At 40.8% G+C, this 18,354-nt stretch overlaps 1 pseudogene; it reads right to left on the reverse strand.

The window, feature by feature from the left end:
• Positions 1-244: 244 nt before the first annotated feature.
• On the reverse strand, positions 245-1,252 carry LOC138054297 (zinc finger protein 862-like; annotated as a pseudogene).
• Positions 1,253-18,354: the final 17,102 nt, after the last annotated feature.

Below are 18,354 nucleotides of genomic sequence, written 5' to 3' on the forward strand. Positions count from 1 at the left end.
TCTACCGGCGATTTAGGGAATAACTTGTTGCCGAATAACTCAGTTTAACTTGTAAGGTATTTAAACACAAGTTAAAACTACAACTAAATAAATGGACCTCTGAAGACCTTTCAAGTCAATAAAATTAGTCATTTTCAAAACAGCCTTGTGCGTATTTGATTACTTAGTTAACTAGCTTATGTAAAAGCGGCATGTTACAGTCAATTGGTATCTCTGTTGGGATACAGAGTTCCACGGATGTGCTTCACTTCAGTGAAGATCTCTGGAAATGTGGCCTCGTCAGCCTTTCGCCTGCATCCCTGTTCCTTGCCAACCATTTATTGACGCTAGGTGTGGGGTCAAATTCGGCTGCTGGAGGGCCCCTTTGCTGAAATGCGAATCAAATCTTCCAACGTAGACACGGCGAGGTTAACTCGTACGGTGCTCTTGATTCGATTTTGGGCTGAAATCGCCCTTTCACACTGCGTGGCAGAAATTGGCTGAACAAGTAGGATTTCCACGATATGGAGAACATTTTTGAAGTCATCCTTGTAGGGCGTCTTGATGAGCAGGGTCTCCCACAAACTGGCATAGTCTTTGTCTCTAAAGCTAGTATTGACGAGAACCTTAACCCTTTCACCCCCGTGGGGTTCTCCATTGTGGAGTAAAATCATCTGGCGTTAGACAGAGTAAAATCTATAAGTGGCACTCTTGGGAGTGAAAGGGTTAATGGGGACATAGTTTTTAAGTGAATCTAGCTGTTGTTACCCCTTTCACCCCGTGGGGTTCCCCATTGACAAGTAAAATCGTCTGGCGTTAGAGTAAAATCTATAAGTGGCACTCTTGGGAGTGAAAGGGTTAAGAGAGAACCACTCTTTGGGAATGGAAGAAACATCACATCCAGTTTTCTGCAGTAATGGTTGAATTCTGCAGTAATGGTTGAAACCAGTCAACAAGGCGTTCAATTTTCTCGTTGCCAAAGTCGACCAGTTCCTTTTTGCTTTGTTGGCCAAGCATCAACATTGAAGACAAGGAGATCATTGATGACGTCCGCTGTTCCATACTTTGAGGTGGATTCCGAGTTGGAGGCTGAATTCATCAGTGAACCAAACCTCTCTTCAAGCCCAGTCAGGCACAACCCAATGGCTTCGTTCACTCTTGACTGAAAGCTGCCAGTGCGTACATCTCCTCTCTTTGGTTTGCCATTGAGCGACCCTCTCAGTGTAATGCCTTGAAATCGAAGCTCATCCTTGACTCCAGAATGCTGAAGCATATTCATAAACCATGTCAAATGTCCATTTGGTTCGGGACGGATCTTCAAGGCTTCAATTTTGGCCACTGTTTCATGAAGAAGTGATACTACCACCGGAAGGATGAGATCATTGCGTTGCATCTTCAGACTTAACTTAGCTATGATATCGAACATGTCTGCCAAAAAGTGACAGAACGCAGAAAACTGAATGCTCCTCATTTTCTCGGCAACATATTTGGCCCTCCCTTTGACATCTGCGTTCTTTGATGCTGCACTAAGGTGGTCCATGTGCGACAGCATGGCAGCGTATTGGCCAGATCCCTCTTTCCCTGGTTCAATCATTACTTTCAGGGCCCGACTGATATGGGGAAGCCACCTTGTTCCACTAACTTGAGTGGGCTTTAGAACATTCACACCAAGCTTGCTTTCCATGGTCTGCAGCTCACGCGTACTCTTGGGACTATAGTGGTAAGTCTTCCATATTAGTTGAAGAACTTCATAGACGGTTTCAACAAGCTTGCAACTTCTCTGCATTTCCAGTAGGGCTAGTTCGAGACGATGCGGAAGGCAATGGAAGTCGATAAGGTGAGGAACGTCTTGTCGTAACAAGGCTACAACACCCCCTTTCTTTCCGAGGTTAACAGAAGCACCATCTGCTCCCATTCCCGCCAGTTTTCCTTTCCAGAGATGAATGCCGCTCACTTGAAATGCACCATTCACAGTGTCTAGGTTACCTTAAACGTTAAATCATTTAATAATTAGTTTTGTTAGAGTGATTTTACTAAACCCGTGGAATAGTAACTACACTATTAGTTAGTATTACGCATTAATTCCATTGTTTTCTTTTGTTTAGCTCTGACTCTTACGCACAAATTGTTAGATGGTGTTTCACGGGTTAAGTAAAATCACCCTATCATGACTTTCACGCAATAGTGATATTCATGGAAACATTCATGTTACGTACAGATGGGGTATCCTATCAGTCTGTCCTAGCTCACCCCACCAACATTTTTTAATCATGCCTTACTTAGTTACTGTAACGGTGCACAGTATACTCTAACACAATAGGTTTTCTTAGCCTTATCCTTGGCTAGCCCCAGCATTTTAAATTGGATTTCTCAATATTGTCTAACTTACAAAAAGGTTACCTTGTGCATGTGCATGGGCCACTTCCTTATGTCCTACAAGTCGATTTGTAGGCACCCCATCCTTGACAAATCTGCAGTGGACAGTCTCGTTTTCTCGTTTTCTCGTTTTCCACTCGCATCTGTTGCACTGTCAATCATGACGCTCACGTACCTCTTCCCATTAATTTCGCTGGCTAACTGTTCCGTTATAACCGAGCTAACAAGAGAAACAAAATTGTTGCATCCTTTGTCGTTTCTGTACGTCAGGCTAATTTCTAGGCCATTTTTTCTTTGAAGTGCAAGAATGGGCTCAAACTTGCTGAAGGACAATTCCTCCTTTGCTATGAAATAAGCCGTGTTTATTTCGGCTTCACCGTCTTTCCGGTGTTTTTCTTCGGAAGCCTTTTCCCCTTTTTGAAAGCTTTGTGCAATTGTGGAGTTTTCCACTGGCTTTTGCTTTCCTAAGACAGCATCTTGGGCACAGAGATGACCACCACCAATGTTATGTTTTTGTAATGTCTCCTTTTTAAATGTGCCGCAACCCGCCAAAAATTCTGTTCTGCCAGCCACATGTGGTGCACTGCAACATATTTTGCACGTCATCACATTTTGGTCTTCATGGAAGACTACTCAGGGAAATTCATCCTTCCACTGTGACATGAACTTGCGTTTAGGTGCAGTTTTAGACTTCTTAGCAATCCCTTCTGCCTTCTCTGCTCTTCTCTTCACGTCATTCTTGGTTTTTCCACTGCTTGAACTTGCCGGTTTTGTGGGATTTGCGACGACTTAAAAAACGACAAAATAGTTCCCTGTTTGGAGCCTGTGCTTTTAGTTGTTTCACCTGCTGCAGGGGACGCCTCACGTATCCATATGACTGGAACGAAGTGATTCGGGGTGAACCATGCATTCGGTCGGTTTTCCAGGCTGCCTTCTCTTGACCACAGTATGAAGAAAGGTTCCACTTCACCATCCAGACTAGCTTCTCATGGATTGAGGAGCTTGTGCATCAATGGCCAATATCGAAAGTTGACTTCCAGATATAAAGAATATATCACTGAGGCAAGAGCCATCATGTGAACTAAAGAACCCCACACCCCATTTTTGCAGCCAACCAACGCCTCTGCTTTAATAGCATTGATCCTACTGCCACCAAGTTCTAACGGTATTTCAAAAAATTTCGTGATCAGCATAATATTCAGCATTGAAGTATAACTCTCCAGCAACAAGAATATGCAAGCCTTCACTGCGAGATTCATTGCCACAAAGGAGTAGTGAAGCCGAATTATACAAGCAATTGCCATTTCCAGTTGATTTCAGCGCCACAGGATTTCCACTTGGCTTAGCAGCGATCTCATCTTGTATTAAGCTCGTTCCAAGGTCATCCCGAGGCAGCTGAGTCAAGTCTACCGCATCGGATTGTACAACAGAACATGTATCTAACTTGTTGAAACATTTCAAAGCGGTGGTTTCGTCTCCTCAGAGCAGCAAATCACGAAATAATCGCAAAGAGCTGAAAGCCATCTTTCGCATGTGTAGTACGCCACAACTCGTATTTCAGAATACTTTATTAATCAGAAGCCATGAGAAGCCAACTCGATTGCTCAGAAGCAGCTCTTGGCTTCTGGTTGGATAATGACTGCACGATAGACTGTTCATTAGTTAAAAGTGGCCATACTTTTGGGCCTCTTGTTTTGTTACTGGCATTTTTTCCGTTTACTGGTATTTAGGTAAAGTATTCACGATTTTCGCCACGTCACGTTTTCGCCCACGATATCAGAATTGCAAGAAGCCGCTGAAACAATATGGCGGTGAGTAATTATGGCGATCGTAAAATCGTCGCTTCGTTTTACTACAATTCTCCACAGCAACTTTATGTTTTCTTTTAAAAAAAGCAGATTTACCTTGGAATTCCAAATGCTGAGGGGACAAAAGGTTAGTCGCCTGCTGGCGACCAGTTCTAAATTTCTGGTCGCCAATGCTCAATTTTTGGTCGCATTGGCGTCCAGTCAGTCGCAATGTCAGACCCTGTGACACTGAAAAGGTGTTTTCAAACAGTCAAAATTGCCGTGATGTGATAGTAACACCAGTTTGGTGTAAAGTTACTCCAAACTAGTGAACGACCGAACACCTTCTCGGCGTTCACACAGCTGCAAGAAGTTACACTTTTTTTGTGTTACGATAACAGACTTGATTTTTCTGTGATGTGTTTTAAACAGCAACATGAGGCATCATACCATCTATATCGCAATAGGAAAACCTTAAACAGGACTATGATTTAGCCCCCCTGAAAGCTCTGGTGATTTTCTTGTGTGACTTGCATCCCTTTTCCTGGCATTCACTTCAGAGCGGGTAAAAGTCCTCTCGAATTACTAGCTCGACCTCAATTCCACATTTATGAGTATAATAAAGCTTACATATACAATTCATAAGATCGATAGTTACAAAAAAACTTACCTGAACTACTATCTTCATGTTATTTGCTTTCTTTGACGAAAGCGAAAAAGGCAAAACATAAATATATCTATTTAACAGTTATGATCAGATAAACCGTTTGTATTTAAATACATGTCATGCCATGCTCACCTCAAAGTGAAGGTATTCATCTCGTCGGGGAACTAGGAATGGTACACTGTAGGTGGTGAAGCTGTGAAAACTCTTCTTGCGAAGTCCTTGGTGCACCACACACACACTCTTCATCTGAACACTTCTTGATGCTAAACTGGTAATGACCTTTCACACAGTGGTTATCAATAAACTGTTGCAGCTTCAAGGACAGCTTAACAGGTTGGGATGGTTGCGAAGATGGAAGTAGTGTGTTCGGATCAAATTCCCCATCAATGCGTTTCAGTTGGTTCGCTAGCTACAAGAGTTCCCCATTTGTGGCCGTGCTGAAAACTTTGAAATTTTTGCCTTTGAGCTTTAAACACAAGAAAACACTGGCGATAAGTGTTTTGCAAGGCTCTATGCTGTCCTCAAGGGTTGCATACTTCTTTGATAAATCTCGGATTGACTTCAAACTATTTGCTGCTTGCAAATGCTGCTCCATTGATTTCGTTCTTACCCTCATCACACCAATTCCTTGAAGTGCCAAATAGAGATTTGACATAACCCTTTCTGCTGGGTTCTTCCAGCTATGATTAGGGGGTGTCGGGACAAGAATTAAGAGATCTAGATTTCTTTGCATGAAATAAGCAACCTGTGCCAGTTGTGTGCGAGGAAAGCGCAAGTTGTGATCAGGTCCTCCGTTGTGGTAATGGTACACTACGGGATTATTCTTGCCATCTTCACTCAAAACCTTATCAAGTTCACTAGCGTGTCTCAATGCCGTTGACTTTTGAAAGGCATTTTCTTTAAGACCAACATGCTTCTGGCCATCGTAAAAGCTACCATCCATATTTTGTGGGATCTCCATGTCCAAACCAACTGATGGTGACAATGAAAATTTGGTAAAATCATGGTCACCAACCATCATTGTCTGGTTGATTTCAACTACAACTCTCTTCCCTCTCTCTACTGCTGCCACAGGGTAGTCTGGCTCGCCAACCTTGACAGTGTGTTCATCGTCCTCACAAACGAAAGTTGTTATTTCTCGAAACTTGACGCAAAATTCCAGCCAGTTTTTTTATGTGCTGCAGCAGAAGCACGATTAGGCCAAAACTGCAGTCGAAGCCACTGGACCAAATGAATAGCAGTTCCCTCTGGGCACTCTTTAGCAACCTGCTCATGCAAGTCGCGAGCACTCATGGCCATTGCCAGATGTGTGATTGCTTGCCCATCTTTGTCGACCTGGTCATGGCGCCGATCATCTACTGCAGTTTCCACTTTTGCCTTCACAAACTCTTCACACCTAGTAAGAGAATCTGAATACTGTTCAGGTTGCCCACTGTTCATTGCTCTTAAATCTCATACTAAGTCTGAATCTTCATTATCAAAAAGATGTCAGATTCTTTCATCCACTTTTTCCTCGGAAAGCGTTTTAGGGGCAGATTGATCACTCGTCAATTCTCTGTAAGCTTCACGTAAAATGCCACTTTTCATACCAGTAGCTCTGCCCAAATGCTGAATAAATTCCTTTCTCATAGAGTCTCTTTGATCTCAGAGTCTCTTTGATCCTGTCATTCTTCTGTAACAGGGCTGTCTCAGAATCATCCAGAAATGGGAGTTGCTTCCTGTATACGAATACCACACAACTTTACACGGGGCAACAAACTCGTCCACAAACTCATTTCAAATATTGGATCATACAGGTCATACAGTTGGGCGTGAAGTAAGGCTTCGTGCAGGATATTATACCTTGCCTTCTTAGTTGGAGTTATGTTGGTATGTAGAGAGTACACTTTCCACTCGTCAACAACAGTGTGCTGGACTTTACTTGCATGGACACCTTTACTTGCTGTGGCTTTCTTTTCCAGATAGTACGCATTTTTTCTCAAACTGTCGGCAAGGCGTAACAAACTCTCATATACCGCTTTCCACGCCTTTCGTTTTAGATAGGAAGAGCCGAATAATCGGAATAACTTCTGGGAGAGCTGCTGCGTCTTGTGTTATTCGAGATTTCCTAGGGAACGTTTTCAGTGCTTTGATTTCTCTGGTTTATTGTAGCCCTGAAAAGCTCAAACATGGTGGGGAAAGGACATCCACGATCCTCCAAGGATTTTGCATGCCCATCTAGCTCCCATAGTGTGTCTCCCAGTGCTCCAAGAAATGCTTCCCCTTGTTATTTGCACTCGTCAGGGCTCCAACCTAACTCGTTCTTTTCCAGCCACTTCAAAATATCATTCTTAAGTGCTGTCTTCTTTGTATGTTCTTCATATAGAGGAGGCAAATGTCTGCTGCTTCTTTGAGTAGACATCATAAGGTGGGAGGGATTAACAGCTTGTGCTGCTGGAGAGTCTTCACATAACCTCCCTGCATCTTTTTCTTCAGATGTATTCGTTGAATTCATTCATTCATCCATTCATTCATATGGAATACTGCTAGCAGTTTGTGACCTTCCCCCAGAGTATCAAGTGTGATAAACAAAACAAATAAATAAATGGAAACAATAAGTCAATAAATATCATTCAACTTGTATTAATTACAACAAGAAATAGAAAACTTAAGTCCAAAGCAACATTTTGAATATCCTACCATGAATTTTGGAGTCAACAATTGCATTGATTTAGGTGTTTATTACAATACATAGTGTATAAGATCTGGATCTCAAACAAAACTTTATAGAAATATATAAAAGCCAAACATGATTTTTATGTCAGTTTTAGCAACATTTAATACAAAGTCGGCATACACCTTCTTAATAACTAAACAAATGTAATAAGTAAACATTAGGCTTTTTAATTATAACAATGGAATCTATAAAACACAGGAGCTGAAGTAAATAGTCCAGCAACCAAAACAGACAAAGCTCTCAGCACAACCAATTGACTGTTTCCTCAATGCAGCACATTACTGCAGAGTTTCTCATCGAAACAGTACAATCCTATGTGCCCAATTCATTTAGAACACAAGTTACAAGTCTGTGTGATGATGTCAGTTTGACAACAAATGCAACATGTTTGTCTGCTATTAAGTAAAAGAACCATTCATATCAAAACAATATTTCGCTGGTTGAAGAAGTTCAGCTTGATTGATTCAAGGCAGCTCTGTATCACTTAAAATTTTTGTGTCACAGTCGCTAGGGTATAGACCTCTTTCATAATGGCGGCCAAATAAAATATTCTTTTGTTTTAATGCTAATAAGCCCTACTAGCGTCGCTACGGCGAGCAAATTTCAAAAGAATATTTGTTTCAAAACGAGGGCAGTAGGTCTAATTAACATAAATACAAAAGAATATAAAGTAGGTCGCCATTTATGAAAGTTGTCTATGTATATGGTTCCTTCTCTTCAAACATCACAAATATATCTTCTTCTTTCTGCCTGGCTGTCAACTGTTTGCCTCGATCTGTTAATTGCACTCCACCACCAAGGGAAAGTTTCATATGATCGTACAGAACAGCCCCCATTTCTTCTGACTTTTCCAGTAGTGGCCTGATTCGAGGGTGAATCAAACCTTCATAATGACTCTTCCATGAAATGCCTAACAATTGATTGCGTTATATGATATCTTAAGTTGTGTACATCTGCTTCAGGCATATCACTTGGTGTAAATGTATCCATGAATAGTGACTCAAAATGTTGCTTACAGATTTGTTGTATGTCAAGGAAGATCTCCATTTTTACAGCAGAATAAAATGGCGACTATTTGTGAGGAAAACCACTGAACACGTCTTGCACATTGGCTTGAACGTGGTTTGTGAACTGCTCTTTATAAGCCGCAACTATTTTGTATGTATTGAGTTTAAATAGAGATACAAATCTAGTGCAAGAGTTGGAGGTCAAATTGAGATGTTATTAATTTAGAGCTATGATATTTATTTCTAGGGGATATTATGAATATTTCATGACACAGAATAATTTTATAATATAAAGCTATTTGCATTCCTCACCTGTGTTGTTTGAATATCGATGTTCTTTCCTCCGTTCTCAAATTCGCTGGATGCGAACTTACAAAATAAATCCTGTAAGGTGATTGTCCTATCTACTACTGACCTTGTGTACCATGTCTTTAGTATTTTACCCTGAGTTCGAATAAGGACACAGACAAATGCCATCTCTCTATTTTGAGTTTTCTTTGTATGAGACAGAGGAGAACTAAGTACAAGGTAAAAAAGTGGCACCTGTTGGTTTTTGCTCATAAAAAATAATAAAAAAAGAGAGGCGGTGCTGAAAAATGAAGCGGGCAGGGACGAGAAACGTGTTTTTTTTTTACTTGGCCTTACACAGCAATGTTTGTTTACACTGGTTGACAGTTAATATCGTTTTACATCGCATGCAAATTTTTTACAATGTGTACATGGATAGAATGTAAGCTTGTAACATTGGCCCTAGTACGATTACTAGAAATATAGTCGATAGAATTGTATTTTTTTCTTTGAATGGATTGTAAATAAAGTGATTTGCAAGACCGGAAAGTTTGTCTGTACTTGTTATGAATCAAAAGCTAATATTAGGCAGCGAACGCAATAATATCTAATACAGATTATATTTCGCTACTATGAATTGTCGCCCTGCAAACCTGAGACAACAGCGATGTTCAGTAGAGGATTCGTTAAGTAAATAGGAAACCTAAAAGAATTAAGTGGCAGTCTCTCTAAAAGCGGTCCACTGCATTTCGGGTATTTCTCTCAAAGTTTTCTCAGTGAACTATCTTGTGTCATAAGTAAATGTAAAGACTTAATTTTTTTGCAAATGCGGCAAAATAATTTTTTTAGAGTTCAAAACAATCATAGCCGGAAAACGCCTAAATTTGAGCGTTTCAAGGACGCAAAATTGCCTAAATTGACAAGCTCACTGCTCAAAGACCACCAAACGTAACAAAAAATTGTTATTATCCTTAGATTAAGTGATCCTTCAAAGGTAAGAAACGCATGTTACTTTTGATATATTATGTTTTGGGGGATCCTGAAAACCTATCTATTACCACCCGTTATATCACTTTCTGAAAACCTGCGAAAATAGCTTGTCTTCGCTGGCGCTTATTTCCCAAGTGCAGACCCAGCCGCTCAAAACTCCAACTGAATTCCTCTAAACAAGGGTTAGGAAGCATAGAAATGCAAAAACACCTTGTGCTTTTTATCTTCCTTTTCCACAGCGACTTTGAACTTTCTGTGCTTTGCGCGAAGCTCACACTTCATTATGCAAATTAGGTTGTCACGCTAATTCAGATTGTTTTCATTCAAAAATTAACCATGCCACATTTAAGATACAGGGATCCGACAAAAACTAAAACTCAGAAACGGTTTAGATAGGGAGCATTGCTGAATTATTATCAGACGCTCTGTAGAAAAGTCAGGAAAACGTGGTCGGAATATCTGCAAATTTATGTCACGTTCTATTACCTCTACTAGTCCTATTTAGAGACCGGTCAGTTTACAAAACCTTTCTAGTGTTTTGATTCTTTCTTTCCATTTTCTACTGATGTTTCTAAAATAAAACGTACTATTTAGCCGATGTTAAAACTTGAAAATTGATATCAAATCTTGACAGAACACTGTAATTGAAATCGACAACATCTTGACCTTCGTAATCTCAGCTGCGTTGCACAAGCCACAAAGATTTTACCTCCTTATCCGCTCGAAATACTGCAAAGTCAACCAATATGAACAGGTTCGTACAGTGTGTATTCGCTTTAGCAATACTCATTATCTTACACTGAAACTTTTGCCTGCTCTTTGGTTATAATGGAATTGCGATGCATTTGGAAAACACTTCAAAATGAGCATCGACTTGGTGGACAATTATTGTTCTCCTAACCACGTACTTCTTTATTTAATAACGTTTTCGTAACCAAATCACTCAGATGACTCTCAGATCTTTTACTATAATACAGAAGAGCGGGAATCAGGATGATCAAAAACTCAACACAAGGATGGGGATGGGTTGTGTACAATGTGTGGTGAGGTTAGCCTGACCTAATAGTTATATGAACTCAGATCCCTCTCAGGGGCAGTTAATTTGACCTTTTCCCTATGAAGCAGAGCCCCTATTACTTCTGAAACTGCTTTCAATACATTACAGCCGCATAAAACACCAAATGACCCTAAAGGGTATTAGTGGTCGTGAAATCCGTTTCAATCGCTTTCTTGAGAAGTGACGTTCAATGTCGTTTTGATGATATACGTATAACATATAACATATTTTATATGAAGTCACAAGTTTGGAGCATGCGCATAACCAGGACAATTTTCTGCCATGTTACAATTTTATATCAATCTCGACCCCAGAACTCTTCTCTTGACTGAGGGAGAGAAGAGCTCTGGGGAACCCTGAAACAAACTGTCTTCTCGTTGGTTTTCGTGAAGAACAATCAAAAGCATCTGTAATGGGTCAGTTCATGGTTGCACGAGGAGTGATCAGGCGCCATAAGCTTCAAACAGCCAATTTTTGGATACAAGAATCCTACGGAGCATGTTCTCCTAGACAGAGTTTCCCAGAGCCTTGGGTCGATACAAGGCTCTGGTGACGAGAATGAATTTTATACATAGGCAAGGTAAGCAAAATCGCTGCGCATGCTCCCTAAATTTGGATCCGACAGGTCGATGCCCCCGGGGTGGGGCCATTTCTCGCAGGGAATCCGGTCTAAACTCTTACGGGTACCACTAATACGTAGTCTCGTCCCAGATCAGTTATATACAAAAAACAATCCCTTTCAGGAGCAAGTTTCAAGAAAACGTGTAGTCACCTGCCTACTTTTTTTAAATAACAGTGTCTTTGACTGTCATCATGGTTGGGTGTTATAACTACATTCTGAAACCATTTCCTTCACTTTTGTAACAAGAACTGCCTTGGTATCTCTGGATCGAAATGGGACGTCGAAATGTGTACAGATCTCTCTAAGCATCTTGACCTTGAAAGTTGGTAGCTTCGCCTCTCTTGCAAACGTGCACAGATCGTAAATATCGTACAAGATCGGGTGGGTCAAACCTACTTTCCCCAGGACAGCTTCTCTTGTTTCTCTCAAATGCTCCTCGTCTAACTTGCAAGCGTACTCTGCTAAATCGTCGTCCTCTTCTGTGTCTGTATCCTTCTCACCTCCACTCATTAACTCTATTCCCTTCTGACTTCCCTGTTTGATGCTTACAGACAATCTCGAAAAGAAACCTTGAATTTGGCACTTCGAGAGCCATTCCGTTCTATCGAACATTCTCTCTCCCTCTATTGTGGAAGCAGTCCGCATATCCTTCGCAACCTGGGCTGGATCTTCTTTTTTACCAGTGCCTTGTCCGATGTTAAACTTCTGTATCAGATACTGCCTAACCTTTTGAGAAAATCTCACACTTGCGTGTTTTTTTTGAAGTGCCCATCCCATTTGCAATTGTGAGGTACTTATCAGGGATTCTGTCTCCGTCGTTGTTGCTCCGCTTGAACTTTCACTTTGCAAAGTCAATGTCTGGAAGTGATCAACCCAGTCTCTCCTCAGTTTATCATAGAGACCCTCATTCACGGGCTGGGGCATTGTGCGATGATCAAACAAATTCATATGGAGGTCAAGGTCGGCCTGACTTTGAAACTCTCCAGTGCAGCTAGTTTCAGGCCATTCGAAGAGCCTTTCCTCATTGACCTCGGCTTTGCTTTGCTCTCTTAATGCAAACCGCCTAGCGGTAGTAGGGAAGAATGGGATCTCATCCAAGAGATTTGTTTTTTTTGGGGGGACAAATTACAATGTCATTCCATGGGATAAACTTCCCGGGACCAACATTGAAGGCTCTCCATACACGTAGGCCTTCGTGCGTAAACTTGAAGTTGTGCAGGTTACTATAGTTCGGAATCTTGCTTATCTCCAGCATTGCGCACTGCTCCTGCATTGCACATACCGTCGCTGTCGTGCCCTTTACTGGTCTCTCTTTTAAGGCGGTATACATATCTTGAGCTGAGACAACGTCATGGCCTTCGTTGCAGTACCTTCTAATAGCTGCCTTCATCGGACACAAAATCCTGTCACACATATCCTTTCCCGACTGAGGCTCGGAGTAGTCGTATCTCATGATCTTAATCCGAGCGGTACCCGAGTTCTTGAAAGGACGACACTAGCTTGCTATTGTGGTAACACCCTGCCTCATCTGATCTCAGGTACACTTTTTTAACTTCTGGATTTCCTTGCTTTATGGTGGACAGGAGATTTTCCAGGATTGATAGTACTGCAAACCAGTCTTGTCAACAACTGTTGACAAGGTGTACGTAGCAGGTTACTTCAAGGCTTTCGTCTCGTTTCGTGATAACGCTGCTCACGTGCCAATTGATTCGTCTCTTTGCAAACCACTCTGCCTGCTTCTCATGAAACTTCATGGCCGTGAACTTCATTGCCCAATCAACTACTATAAATGCTTCGTCTTCCTCAAGGGAGTTGAGAATTTGGCGCTTAACTTGATCTTGATTCTGCGCTCTGAGAACATGCGCTTTCCATTCAAAGATTTTAGAGGCAGCACCGGTTGCTTCATACTGTAGGTCATTTGCGTGATCTTTACCCAGCTGGGTCTTGTACTCGGGAATGGCATCTTTTACTTCTCCCACAACACTTTTGAGACTCTCACAGTTACCACATGCCATGTCGTGACTATGGCCGCATGTGTCTTTATAGTCAGTGTCACTGACATCGCTCAATGCAAACGCTCTACAGTGATCAGGGCAGCAGCTACCATCCTCTCTGCAGTGGTCGCGATATGTTGTCTTGAGATACAACTTGCCTTCATGTAGCCTCTTTTGAGCTTTTTCACACCAGTCGTTAAGAGCCCCAGCATGCTCTAACTCGTCCATGATTCTTAACAAGTCCTTAAAACCATCTGCACCATCAGCTGCTGTAGTATCAAGACTTCTCAATGATTTTCTCTGCGAGGCTTCCTGAACTTCAAGTACTCTCCACATGGTGGATCTGCTGATCGATTGAAATCCAGTCTGTTGGCAATGATCCAAGTACTGGTTGATAATCGTGCATCTGGCCACGGTGCAAACGACGTTAGGCATAGTAAGTTCTTCACCACTCTCAAGTTTAAGGGTGCGAGTACCGTACGCTGCGTCTTGGTAGTAATATGGCCTCATGGTAAACTCTAAAAAATGGTCTAGCTGGTGCTGGTTCAGACGGATTCTGTGCTGTGGTACTTTTTCAACAGGTACTCCGGGCCCACTAGTCTTCGTTTGAGCTCGAACTTTCTTTATTTTTTCAAATGGCTTGTGAATGTCTTTAAGCTCTTTTGTAGTGAATCGATTGGCATAGATACTCAGAATTTCTGTTTTCAAAGATTTAGAAGGTGCTTTCTGATACGCAATTACAAGGGCTTGGATACCAGCACCGCCAGTTTCCCCCTTATTTTGTTGTCGTTGCACCATGGCTTGGAATAATTGCTTTCCATCATTTGGCGCTATTACATCACATATCAGCTGACACGCTTCTTCTGCATTATGGATAACTGCTTATCTGTCAGCATTAGAACAGTTTTCCCAGCAAGCTACCTGCAATTGAAGAGGATCAATCCTAGGCTTTCTTACAGCATTGGCAAGGCTGTCCATACAAGAGTTGAAAACTTGGACTGGACCTTCAACATTCTCTGGAGTCAGTCCAAATTCTTGCATACTGTTTTCAAATGCAAGCAGAGCTGAGGGCGTCCACGTTTCATCACTGCTGCAGCCACACCTCGAAACACAGGGTGTTAGGGGAGAGTATGTTGAAGACGCGAGCTGAGTTAACGCAGCTTCTTTACAAGGCCTTAAAATGAAAATTAATTTTATTTGAGAGCAAGCAAAATATTAAGAACATATATTTTTTCATAGCAATTATTTTTAAAAAATGCGGGTATGACATATGCTCGAGTACGGTAGGTATATTTGTACACCCAATATGCAATAAACGAAGCAAAAGTTACTTCTCTATGGGAATAACAAAGTGACGACAGGGTCCAATTGTGATAGAGAATGGCGTTTTTGCCATATTAATTGAAATTTTTAATTGCGTTTTTCTTCTGTTGACGCCATTTATGATGATTTTCAGCAAATAAAAAATGTCCAATTTATTAAATTGCTGTTACCAACAGATTCAAACTAATTAAATAGGATTTTGACAACATACCCAGCTGCATTCTTAAACGAATGGGGATTTCAATTTGACGTGTCATCCTGGGTCTTAGAAACTGTGGTTCATACCGCATAGCTTTATTTATATTTTTGTTTACTGGCATGCATGGTTAATGATTTAAAAAATAAATGTACTCGCACAACTGGGTGACTGGTTAGGTTCCTTTTCCGAAAAAGCATGTAAGACCCAGGGCATTTCTTTCACGAAAGCATTGTGTTGGTTGCGGCAGTTATTACAAATACCTGTAAATTGTTTTTAAATAGTCAGTCAGTAGTAGTCATAACAATTGTATAAAAATTATAGCAGGATTCGAGTTTAATCCTGTTTCTCATTTCTCAATAGTATGCAATATAAGTAAGGTACTGCACTGTAACTTCCCTAGCCCCTGAAAAAGCGATAAAATGTGTCTGTTCCTAACAAATTCTGGATGTAACATCATCCCAAGCACAACATGAATTTCCTTACCAGTGACATTAAGAACATCGCTTTGCTCCACAAATGTGTCTTTGAGTGAGAGGGGGTTAGGTGATACTTCGCAGTTTTCCCATTTTCTCCCCATTTCTTATGTTTCTCCTCGTTTTTCTGAGGGAGTCTTTTGTGAATTGGGTTGCGGGGGAAAAACAGATATCACGTTGTCCGTTGTATCCCAGAAGCAGAGCTGATTTTTTAATCAAGATGGGCCTTATTTATGAATATATTCCCTTTGTTTGTTGAGGTGTAACAACACAGTATGTTTCCCGAGATCCGAAATCTCCAGGGTCATTTCTTTGGGAACTTCACCGTCAGCTTTTACGTTTTCTTTGCTATATAAAACAAATAGATTCCATGTTGCCGTGAGTTTGTTCAGTAAAGATCACAGAAGATGCCCGCAAAATGTGGTAAGAACAGCAGTGACACACTCGGCTATCGCCTTGTGTGCCACTTTTTTGTTCTTACCACATTTTGACGTCATCTGTGATCTATTACTGAACAGGCTTACGGCAACATGGAATCTATTTGTTAACTATTTCTAGAACACTGATTATCCGGCAATAGTGCAAAAAGAACTGTTAGCTGATACGACACGAAGAAGTCAGACAGGAGACGCCAATAACCCTCCGCCTCCACGCACGACAAGAAAAACTATCCCATATAAAAATCCTAAACTGAGGTAAACTATTTTGCAAAGAAAAAAGATGAAATGTTTTAACGCCTGTGTTATGTAACAAAAGGTGTGTAAGAAAGTTACAATTTGTTGTACACACCTGAACTGACTTGAACAAGAACACCATACATTTGATATATGGCTTTAGCCATCTCAAGATTCACTGAATATCGGCTCTTTGCCCCTTTTTGGCTCCTACCAGGACGCACTTGATGTACTGGATACTGACAGGCTGTTCTGGGTTGCCAGAACTTCCCATACGTGTGCCTATGCTTAGCGCATACGGACATTTGCACGACAAGCGACTTGTCTTAATCAAAAAGGCCAGCCCTCGCCAAGATAAGCTGTCCCTCTGTTATGGTCTCTCGTGACAAATGGATGGAAGCAAGGTGACTCTCTATGGAGTCATTGCATTGAAGTAAGCTAATGATACCCGATGTTCCTCTTGAGTCACCACAAAGGTCTGTACACTTGCGTCATAGAAAGCACAACATTTTCTATTGAGATAGGTTTAATTGTGATTTGTCAGACATGGTGGCAAAATTTAATTATGCAAGCTAGGGTTTAGCCAAAATTAACACTACACAACTAGCGCTGAAATTTCTTGCCAAAAATACTCCTAATATTAAATTACAAAATTGATACTAAACGAGGCCACCAAAATTATTTACAAAATTGTCTATTCCTGTTGCAGTCGCTTGAACGGGTAATAAAAAAGCGAAAGTTGATTTTTTGATTATAATTCTTGCCGCGCAAACTATTACAAGTTACTAAATATTTAACTTCACTCATATATGATAGGAATATATTAATCTACGCTGAAAACCTACAAAGCTAAACCATGTCGCCTTTCAACTTTCAGTTGCCGAATAGAAGATAATAAACAGAATAGAAGCTAATTGAATTGAATGCGTTGGCCACAAATTGTCGATTTCAGTTGTAGAAGCCTTTCACACGTATTAACAGCTGACTTTTACATGCAAACATGTTTAGGTATTAGCACCTTAAGTTCAAGCAAATGTATTGAATTACATATATTTCTTTTTTAAATCGTCCATAGAAGAAAAGCTAGATTCAAAAACGCGAAAAAGTTTCTCGATTAGACCAAGTTTAAGAGGCAACCAAATTTGCATATACTTTGGAGCCACCACATCATTTCCCAGTGATTTCTTTACGGCAGGGTACACGGGAACAACTTAGTCACCACTTTCAGCTACTTTTTATTTTTGTGTGATCATTTTTATTTTAGACTTAAGATAAAATGTAACAATGCTAAAGCGTTTTAAATTTGAACTTGCTTGACAACCTAATTTGCATAATGAGTGTGAAATTCGCACCAAGCACAGAAAGTTCGAAATCGCTGTGGGAAAGGAAGATAAAAAGCGCAAGGTGTCTTTACATTTCCATGCTTTCTAACCTTTTCTTAGTAGATTTCAGTTGTAGTTTTCAGCGGCCGGGTTTCGGTTGACCTTAGATTCCTTGATGGTTCATACCGCACAAGTCAGTTACTGATATACACAGGGGCTAAGTTATTTAATGCTTTATAAGTGAGTAGCAAAACCTTAAATATAACCCTCTGCTCGACAGGCAACCAATGTAATTTCTGGGGAATAGGAGTGGTACGCGCAGCCTTAGGCAATTGAGCTAGCACATTTCTGTTCAATCCTGTATCCTTCAGGGCAGATATCACGACAATAAAAGTGGTCAGAAACATCATTACAAAGCCAGGTCTCAGTAATAGCTAAAAAATCAATTTCATGTTCCACGATATAAACCTTAAACAAAAGAGTCTTCTGGCAGATTGACCGAGCGTTCAAAAGTACGAATTTGAGAGATTGTTGTTGATGATTTAAAAATAGAGAGACACGAGGAATGACAATGAGATTATTCATGTTTACTCCATTTGGACAATAGTAAGATGTGACATGATTTGTTATTCTCATGGGAACAGCTAAACGCCCTTGGTTGATTGTGGTCACTTGAGAAAACATATCCTCCAAGTCAGAATCATTTCTTCTAACAGTGGTTGTAAACCTTGATCTTGATTTTTCCCTGATCCCTGCCCGCTTGCCTCAATACTTGAATAAGCCATTCGAACGAAGTGCTGAAAGGACTGACCGGTCCATTAACTTGTTGTAATTCTTTTGCAACATTATCGGGTCTTTTCTTGAGTACTGTAACTTTGGT

The sequence above is a fragment of the Montipora capricornis genome, chromosome 1 (assembly GCF_036669925.1).
Source record: "Montipora capricornis isolate CH-2021 chromosome 1, ASM3666992v2, whole genome shotgun sequence".
In the NCBI taxonomy this organism is placed as follows: Eukaryota; Metazoa; Cnidaria; class Anthozoa; order Scleractinia; family Acroporidae; genus Montipora; species Montipora capricornis.